The sequence below is a fragment of the Ictidomys tridecemlineatus genome, chromosome 2, assembly GCF_052094955.1.
Source record: "Ictidomys tridecemlineatus isolate mIctTri1 chromosome 2, mIctTri1.hap1, whole genome shotgun sequence".
NCBI lineage: Eukaryota > Metazoa > Chordata > Mammalia > Rodentia > Sciuridae > Ictidomys > Ictidomys tridecemlineatus.
The window spans coordinates 82522533-82531582 of NC_135478.1; positions in this window are offsets into that span (position 1 = coordinate 82522533).

A 9050-nucleotide genomic window follows, 5' to 3' on the forward strand; every position below is an offset into this window, starting at 1 on the left:
GTAATGGTGGCTTCTAATGAAGAGATTATCTGTAGCACTTCCCTCTATTTTCATCTTTCTGCATTTTATAATATTAAAAATTAATTTCGAATGTTACCTCAAGAAAAAGGTGGATGGAGAGAAGAGGTCCTGAATTGACTGACATCAAATCTCTCCCACCCAGCAGAATGGACTGGAATGAGAATTAAATTGAATCATGGACAAGAAGATGCCTTTCTCGTCATTCCTGGGTTAACAGACCCAGCACCCGTGGTCAGATTTCCTAGTTACCAGGAACAGAAACCAGTTCTTACAGTTCAGCATTTCTGGGGACAGCAGGAGCACACAGAATGACCAGGGAGAGAGGACAGTAACCAGGTTGCACAAATGGGTAGCAAAAAAGCCAAGCTGGGGTCCTCTGCCATGCCCAGAGCAGTTTGGGGGAGACAGGACTGCAGCCACCATGGAATTAAAGGAGCTGTAGCCCAGACCTCAGCCCCCGCTGGCTTGGGCACGGTAAGCGGCCGTGGGCACCAATATTGCCTCTGGAAACCCACTACTACTCCTGCTGCCTCCAAAATAGATCCTCACAGCTCCTACTTCTACACAACTCTGCTCCCCTTAAAACCCTCACAAATGTACACCTAATTGGCCAAATCTAGGTCACATGCTTATGCCTGAGCTGCAAAGGATCTTGGGAAGGCAATTCCTTTATCTTTGGCTAAACATAGAAAGAGGGCTCCATCCCCCCACCCAGACACACCTAATGGGAAATAGAGGAGATAGATTCTAAAGTGAGCAGATAAAAAAAAAAAAAAAATGACGAATGTCACTGTATGGTTGTTCCCACCACAATTGAGCCAGGTGCTGTATAAGGAAAAAAAAAAAGAAAAAAAAAAAAAGATCCAGATTTGGTCTCTGCCCTTAAGAAGTAATTTTGAAACAGAAACAGTGTCTTGTTCTTCTTTGCTAACCCATGCACTGGGTAGAGTGTGAACCCTCAGCAAATATTGGCTAAATAAATAAAAATAAATTAACAATCTTCCCTGGACAAATCAAACAACCGCTTAACAGACAGAAGACGGGACAAAATAACTCTCCAGGACCTTCTAGCTAGAGACTTCTTGGAATTTATAATCTTGCCTAAGACGGGCTGAGACTCACAGTGACCTACCCAAGACTCTCTATGAGCCAGAAGCTAGAAAAACTTCACTGATACGCTGCAACATTCTTAATACAACCCAAATATTAAATTCTGAAAATGGATTCACTTAGAAAAACCAGTTCAAATCCAATGTCCATCTAAAAACTTTCTAAAACAATTGAACAAGAATGAAATTTGTTCCGAGTCCCTGCTTACGGATGAATTTTCTTCTCTTTGAAGCAGAAAGTCCCGATGCCATTCGTTTTGGTCAGGCACTGGTCTGTGGTCCCATGCTGGGCTATCATGTCACAGCAGACACCCGCAATAATTTGATAAATGTGTTCTCCCCAGCTGCCTACCTATGAGCTCTAATCGATTTCCGGTCCCAGTTTGCACATTTCATGCCAAAAGGCTACAGTGGGGTTCCTGAGGGTTGGTGTGAAATCATTTGTTCTACAGATCTTTAAACTCAGGTGAGAATCACTTCTCCTTTAAAGGTTTCGGTCTCCATTTAACTAAAAGCAAGATTCTGTTCAGCCTCTGGATTTTTTCATTCTTTCTTTCACTTAGGAAATTGAGGCTGACTACCTACTGTGAGCCTGGAACAACGCTGGACGTTGGGGATAGTGACCAGCAAAGCTACGGTCCTTGAATGCGTGACACTTAAGCTAGACAGATGAAGACCCGTAAATGGGAATAATAAAATAAATAAAATAAATGAATGGGAATCGGGGGAATCAAAATAAGGTGTTATAGAAGAGAATCACGGGAAATCTAATTTGGATTCACCAGAAAGGAGCTTCCTGAGGACATTTGGGCTCCAACTTGGAGAAGAGTTTTGGTGAGCTAGGTGGTATCCCCACAAAACACACCTATCGAAGACCTGACCCCAGTATCTCAGAAAGCAATGGTATTTGTAGATAAGGCCTTTAAAGAGGTGAATCAATTTAAAAAAAAAGGACATTAGTATTGGCCCTAATCTAATCTCACCGGTGTCTTCATAAGAAGGGATCTCAACACGCACACACAGAAGGAAGACCCTCTGGAGACGCAGGGAGAAGATGGCCTTCTACAAGCCAAGAAGAGAGGGCTCGGGAGAAACCAACCCCCTGACACCTTGATCTTAGATCTTCAGTCCAGGACGGGGATCAAATTCATTTCTGTTGTTGAAGCCCCTTCGTCTGTGGCACCATGTCAAAGAGTCCCTAGAAACCTAGCAGAGGGGTTGAGGAGGCCTGAATCAGGGTCAGGAAGAGAGGTCCAGGCGGAGGGAAGGTGAGGGGCCAAGACCCAGAGCAGCAAGAGGGTTGCCTCAGCTGAGAACTGAGAACAAAATAAATCTGTGTGGTTGGAACTGAGTAAAGAAGAGGATGGACAGAGGACAACCAGAGGGAGGAGCAAAATCCAGAAGACCCAGGACGTGACTGACTTCGAGTTTTTTATTTTGATTCTTCTTAGTTATTCGTGACAGTAGGACCCATTTTGGTAAAATTATACAAGCATGGAATCTATCTTATTCTAACTAGAACCCCATTCTTGTGGGTGGGCACGATGGTGGGCTTCACTCAGGTATTCTCATAATGTGTACGTAGGAAAACTATGTTCAATGTATTTTACTGTCTTTCCTACTCCTATTCCCCCTCCCTTCTCTTTGTTCCCCTTAGTCTAATCTACTGAATTTCTCTTCTTCCCCTCCCTCCCCCTTTATTGTGGTTTAGCTTCTACAAATCAGGGAAAACAGTGAACCTTTATGTTTTTGGGGGGGTTGGCTTATTTTCCTTTGCATGCTGTAGCCATATCAATGTTTATTAGAAGCTCAATTCACCGCAGCTGAGCTATGGAACCAACCTAGGTGTCCTTCAACCAATGGATAAAGGAATTGTGGTCCATGTACAACAATGGAATGTTACTCAGCCATGAAGAAGAATGAGTTTATGACATTTTCCTGTAAATGGATGGCTCTGGAGAGTATCATGCTAAGTGAAATAAGCAAACCTCCTGAATTTTTAAAGGAAGTCATCAAATAATATTGGTAGGAGGTAGAGATGCTTAGTTTAATATCACTGTTGGATATGATGTATTCTGGGGGGAGAGGGAAGTTGTTCCAGGGACAATAGAGCCGATGGTGTCCTAAGGAATTGGGGGGATGGGAAAAACTCTGGGGTCCCTTTTATGAGGATGCTAATCCCATTCATGAGGGCTCTACCATCATGACGTAATCACCTCCCCAAATCCTCAACTCCAAAACCTCACAGAGGGGATTAGTTTTTAACACATGAACTGGGGCGACACACAAACATTCAGGCAGAAAGGTAAGTTGCAGACTTCACCACACTTCAGCACCTACTACCTACGACTTTTTATTATTCAGTCAGCATACTCATCAAATTCAGGAAAAATAACATTAATGCAACTATTATCTAATAGGTACCCATTTAAAATTTTTGTCCATTGTCCCTATATTGTTTTTGGCAATAATTTTTTTCTGATCCAAGATCAAATCTAGAGCCACACATCCCATTTAGTTGCATGTCTCTAGACTCCTTTCATATAGAGAACAATGTCTGGGTCTCTCTGAGTCTAAGCCATAAAAACTTTTGATAAGGATGGGCCAATTATTTTTGTAGAATGCTCCTCAATTTGGATTTGACTATATTTTCTCATGATGAGATTCCAAACATGCATTCATGGCAGGAATATAGAAACAAGGTATCCTCCTCGGCACATGGTATCATGAGGCACATGGTAGCATGAGGCATGTGGTATCATGAGGCACATGATCCTGGCTCATCCCACTATAGGTGATAAGTCACTCCTTTCTTAAAGCATTTCTTCCTTTGACTTCTGTGGCTTCCCCCTTCTCCCTGGCAGATACCTCTTGGTCTATTTCATGGGCGCCCCTTTCCTCGGCCAAACCAAATAATTGGTGGCCGGGTCAGTTCCTATTCTAGGAGTCTATTCCAGGCTCTTCATATTTTAAACTCTCCTGGGTGACTTCATGGTCTTCTGTGTCTTGAACCTAATCTTCTATAATTCCATTTACCACCTGTACACTGACGGTTCTCCAACGCCCAACCCTCTGCACCCTAGAACTCTCTCCTAAACTCCAGACCCCACCTGAGCACTCAGGAGGATGTCACTACAACGTCTGTGATGAAATGCATCCTCTCCCCCTACCCCAGGCCTATTTCTCTTCCTCCTGTGACAAATGGCAATGGTCAGAGCCCAAGTCATTTGTCTGTTTTACGTTCACTGAGTGCTCAGAAATTTCCAAATTTAATGATCTGGTGCCTTCCCTTCTGAAGGTGAAATTTCTTGACATTAGAACCACATCCGTCATTTTTGCTGTCATATCCCTGGAAATGCCTGTCAATTGAAAGCGATGGCTATTTTTTCAATTAAACTCAGTTTTCTCCTTTACAAGGCAGAGATAACAGGTACCTGACCAGGACTAAATAAGATTATCGATGAGCAAGTCCTTGATCAACTGACCACTATCTTATCTCCTGGCTACTTGGACATGGCCACAGATTGGCAGCAGCATCCCCCAAGAGCTGGTGAGAAATGGGGGATCTCAGGTCCATCCTGAATCAGAATCCACATTTTAATAAGATTTCCTGGGGGATCCACATACACAGTAAAGTTTGGAAAGAACTGCTCAGTCGCAAGCCAATAAATTACACGCAGACCATAACAGCCACTGGATTATATTATTTTTTAACATCACACTGGAAAATAAAAAGTTCACATGAGCTGGCACACCATCATGGAAACAGCAGGCTTTCAAAGCCTGACTCTTGATGCTTGCTGTGCATTTGACCTGACACCCATGATGCTCCGTCTCCACAAACCTCTGTTCTGTCATCTATAAAATGGGTCTCCTGACGTTGCCATGGTGACCGGTAGAGACGATGCACACCCCATCGAGGCTCATAACTCATTTGCTTTTTAGAAACTCACATCAGGAAGGTGGGATCTCGGAGCTTATCTGTTTTTTCTATCCAGGTTCAAAAAGAACAGGAATTTCTCTCTGTTCTTTGTCTACAGCAAATTACCATTCTTTGGCGATCTAGATGGCTGTGTTCTTTTAAGCTCTGAGTTACTGAATTCCTACCGTGGGCCTACACAAGCTAAATGCATGAGGAGCGTCTGGGCCTTACTTTCCCAGGCCCTGCTGGTTGCAGAAGAGGGGCAGAGGCCCGTGCACAGAACAGAAGTACTGGAAGAAACAGGAAGGAGTGCAAGATGTATGCTCAGGCCCCTTCTGCCAAAGTGGGTTCCAATGGAGCTTTATTTATTTATTTATTTTCCAAGCTTTGAATTTAACAAGCTCAAAATAATAACAATTCCCATTGCTGCCTCTGCCCCCAGCCCTTTACCTAAATTAAGTTGCTTCTTAAATATCAAGGGCCTCTTACACCTAAGATGAGGATCACTCTTCAAAGAGAAAGATGTACCAGGTAACACGCACCACAAAATGACAGGCTGACATTCTCTAAAACCCCTTGGAGATTCTGATGAACCCTACCCGACACACCTCCCAGACACCAATCATGCCATAGACGCGACGTTTTGCATCCAATTTGGCAGGGGTTGCAACTCCCTGAAGCAAGCACATGAACCTTCTACTTAAAATCTCTTGATTTTAGGCTTGTTTTTCTCTGCACAGACCTTTGTGTGCTGACCCACACGTGCCCATGGGGGTGATTACATGCAGGTATGAGCAGGTATGCACGTGCACGCATGTGCGCGCGCGCACACGTACACACAGAGTGCATCTTCAATCACTTCATTTACCACTCTAGCTCCAGAAGCAGAATAAATTAACATTTTTCTGGCAGCCAAGTGGAGACATGTTTTGTCTAGAGATTACACAGATTAAATCATCAAATGCCATAATCCACCCCCTGATAAGGCAGAAAGATAGACAAGAAAATTCACATATAGCTGTCTAAGCCCCAGCAGGGAACCTCTCAGGGGCATCCTGGACCACAGAGAAGCCCCCCTACGGGCTCCAACTTCTCTCCAAGGAAAAGAACTTCTCTGAACTCACGTTATTCAGAGGAAAACACATGGTGGATGAATGTGGGTTTGTTTTTTTATTTTCCCCTGAAACTGTAGGCTCAGAGAGACCAGAGTTGCTAGGAGCCACTAACAACTTCATTTCTCCCTTATTACTGTTTAACTAAGTAAACTCTCAAATAGTCTCTTTAATCCAAAGTTAAGCATTTCGGCTCCAAGCCTCGGCAATAAAGAGAGTCCAACAGTTAAAAGCACGAGAATTGTAATGCATTCTGCTGTCATATATATAATTTACATGTAATTTTATTACAATTTATGTATAATAAATTTGTTTTTTAAAAAGCACCAGCCCACATGGGCTCAGACTACCTGGGTTTCTTTGAATACTGACTCTCCCCCCTTTCTCTGAGCCTCAGTTTACCCACATATATAATGGGGCAACAGGAGCCCTTTGTATGATTCATGTGAAAGTCCAATGAGGTAATTTGAATCAAGACCTTAGCACGGCGCTTAATACTTGATAAACCCATAATTAGCACCTTCTGTGCTTCAGAACTCTGCAGACTCTGATCTTTTTCCTTAAGTGCACTATAGTAATGCATCATAGTGGCATTCATTTTGACGTATTCATAAATGCATGGAATGCTTTTTCCATTTCAATCCCCAGTACCATCCCTTCCCTCCCCGCCTCCTTCTCTCTGATCCTTCCTCTATTCTACGGGTCTTCCTTTCTATTTATTCATTCATTTTTAATTGGTGCATCCTAGTTATACTTAAAACTGGAATGCACTGGGATACGTTCATACGTGCACTTAGCATAATTCTGTCAACTACATTCCCTGGCTCGCCCCCTTGCCTCCCCCCTCCCCCACCCCCGGACCCCCAGTTCGACTCTGTCACTCTCCCTTCTAATATCATGAAATCCCCATTTTTTTTTATTCCTTTCTTCTCTCTAGCTTCTGCACATGAGAAAAAAACCTCCGACCCTTGACTCTCTGAGAGCAGTCTCTAACATCTTAACAGACAGAAAACGGAGCCCCTCCAGATCCCACCTACACCTTGCTCTCAGCTGCTGCCACGTGCCACAGCATCCTGGTAATGCACTACACAAGCCCTGTAAGCCTTGGCAAAAGTTGAGGATTTTAACTCATTTGGAGGCTTTTTGTTAATTTTTTCTAATGCAGTAAAATATATGTGACCTAAAATGTACTATTTCAGCAATTTTAAGTGTGTCATTCAGTGGCAGTAGTTACACTGACAACATTGTAATCATCACCACCATTTAGCTCCAAAAAACTCTAACACTCCAAATAGAAATTGTACCCGCCAACCAGTAATGACTCCTGATGGCCTCTACTCTACCTTCTGTCTCTAAGAATTTGTCTATTCTGGATGTTTCATATAAGTAGAAAGGCATTATCAGTCCTTTGACAGGTTTATTTCACTTAGCATGTAAGTAAGGATCATTCGTGTTAGAGCCTAGAACAGGACTTCATTCCTTTTTCAGGTTGAATAATATTCTGCTCTATGTATACACCACATTTGTTTAATTCCCTCATCCACCAATGGACACCTGGGCTGCTTCCGCCTTCTGGGTATTGTGAAGAGTGCTCTATGAATTTTAATGTACAGATATCTGTTTGAACTGTTATGCCAGATTCGTGGGACCCCAATAGACCCCCCAGGAGCCGAATCTGATGCAAGCACCCAAGAGTCTTTATTGCAAACTCGAGTCTGGACTCACAACCGTTCCTGACGCAGTGGTCAGTGAGTCCTGGTCCTTTGTTCAGTGAGATTTTATAGGTTTTGGGGGGATACTCTATGCGTCACTACATCACACAGCAAATCATTCCATACCACAGGAAAGTCAAACAACAGCTCTTAACATTGATTGGCACATTCACTGGCGGGAACAAGTTGGGTAGGGGTGATTGGTTAGTGCAAGAGGGGGGTTCGTTTGAACTGATTGGTTTAGGCCACGAGGGGTGTACGTGCTAACTGCATGGTTTCCCAACATGTTATCAACCCCCATAAACTACTGGGGGGTCATCTGCATTCCAGGTATCTCCCTGTCTCCTGCTGATTGGAGGTTGCTAGGGGGTTGCTATGGGTCCCCACCTAGCCCCACTGAGTCAGGGACACCTGGCACCTCAGATCTCTCCTGTTATTTACAGACAAGCAAGTCAGCAGGGCGGGGATGTGCCTAGGAGTGCTCTGTGGGTTTTTCCAAGGACAAGGGTCATGCCCCCTTCCTTAGGACAGGCCTTGAGATAGAAGCTGCTGTTACTTATTTATTTTTAAAAATGGAGTCACATTAGTTTCTCAGAACCAGGCTTGGTGGTGCACACCTATAATCCCAGTGGCTTGGGAGGCTGAGGCAGGGGATGGCAAACTCAAAGCCACTCTCAGCAACAGTGAGGCAGCTCAGTGTGACCCTGTCTCTCAATAAAATACAAAATAGGGCTGGGGATGGGGCTCAGTGGTTGAGTGCACCTGAGTTCAGTCCCTGGTACCCAAATATATATTTGTCTGAGTCCCTGCTTTCCATTATTTGGGGTATACACCTCGGGGTAGAATTGGTGAATCTATGGAAATCCCACGTTTCACTTTTGGAAGAGCCGACATATGATTTTCCACAGGAACTGCGCCATTTTTACATTCCTACCAGCAACGCACAGGGTTCTAGCACCTCCACGATCTAGCAATATGGTTAGTAGTCAGGCTTCTGCAAAAAAACAGAACCAATAGGGTGGGTATATGTTCTAGGGATGGGTCAAGTGGTTGGGAAACCCCATACTGCAGGCTGGGAGAACAGGAAAGCCAATGATATCGTTTAGTTTTAGTCTGAAACTTTCAGAACCAAGAGGGTAATATCCAAGAGCAGAAGATAGATGTCCCAACTCAG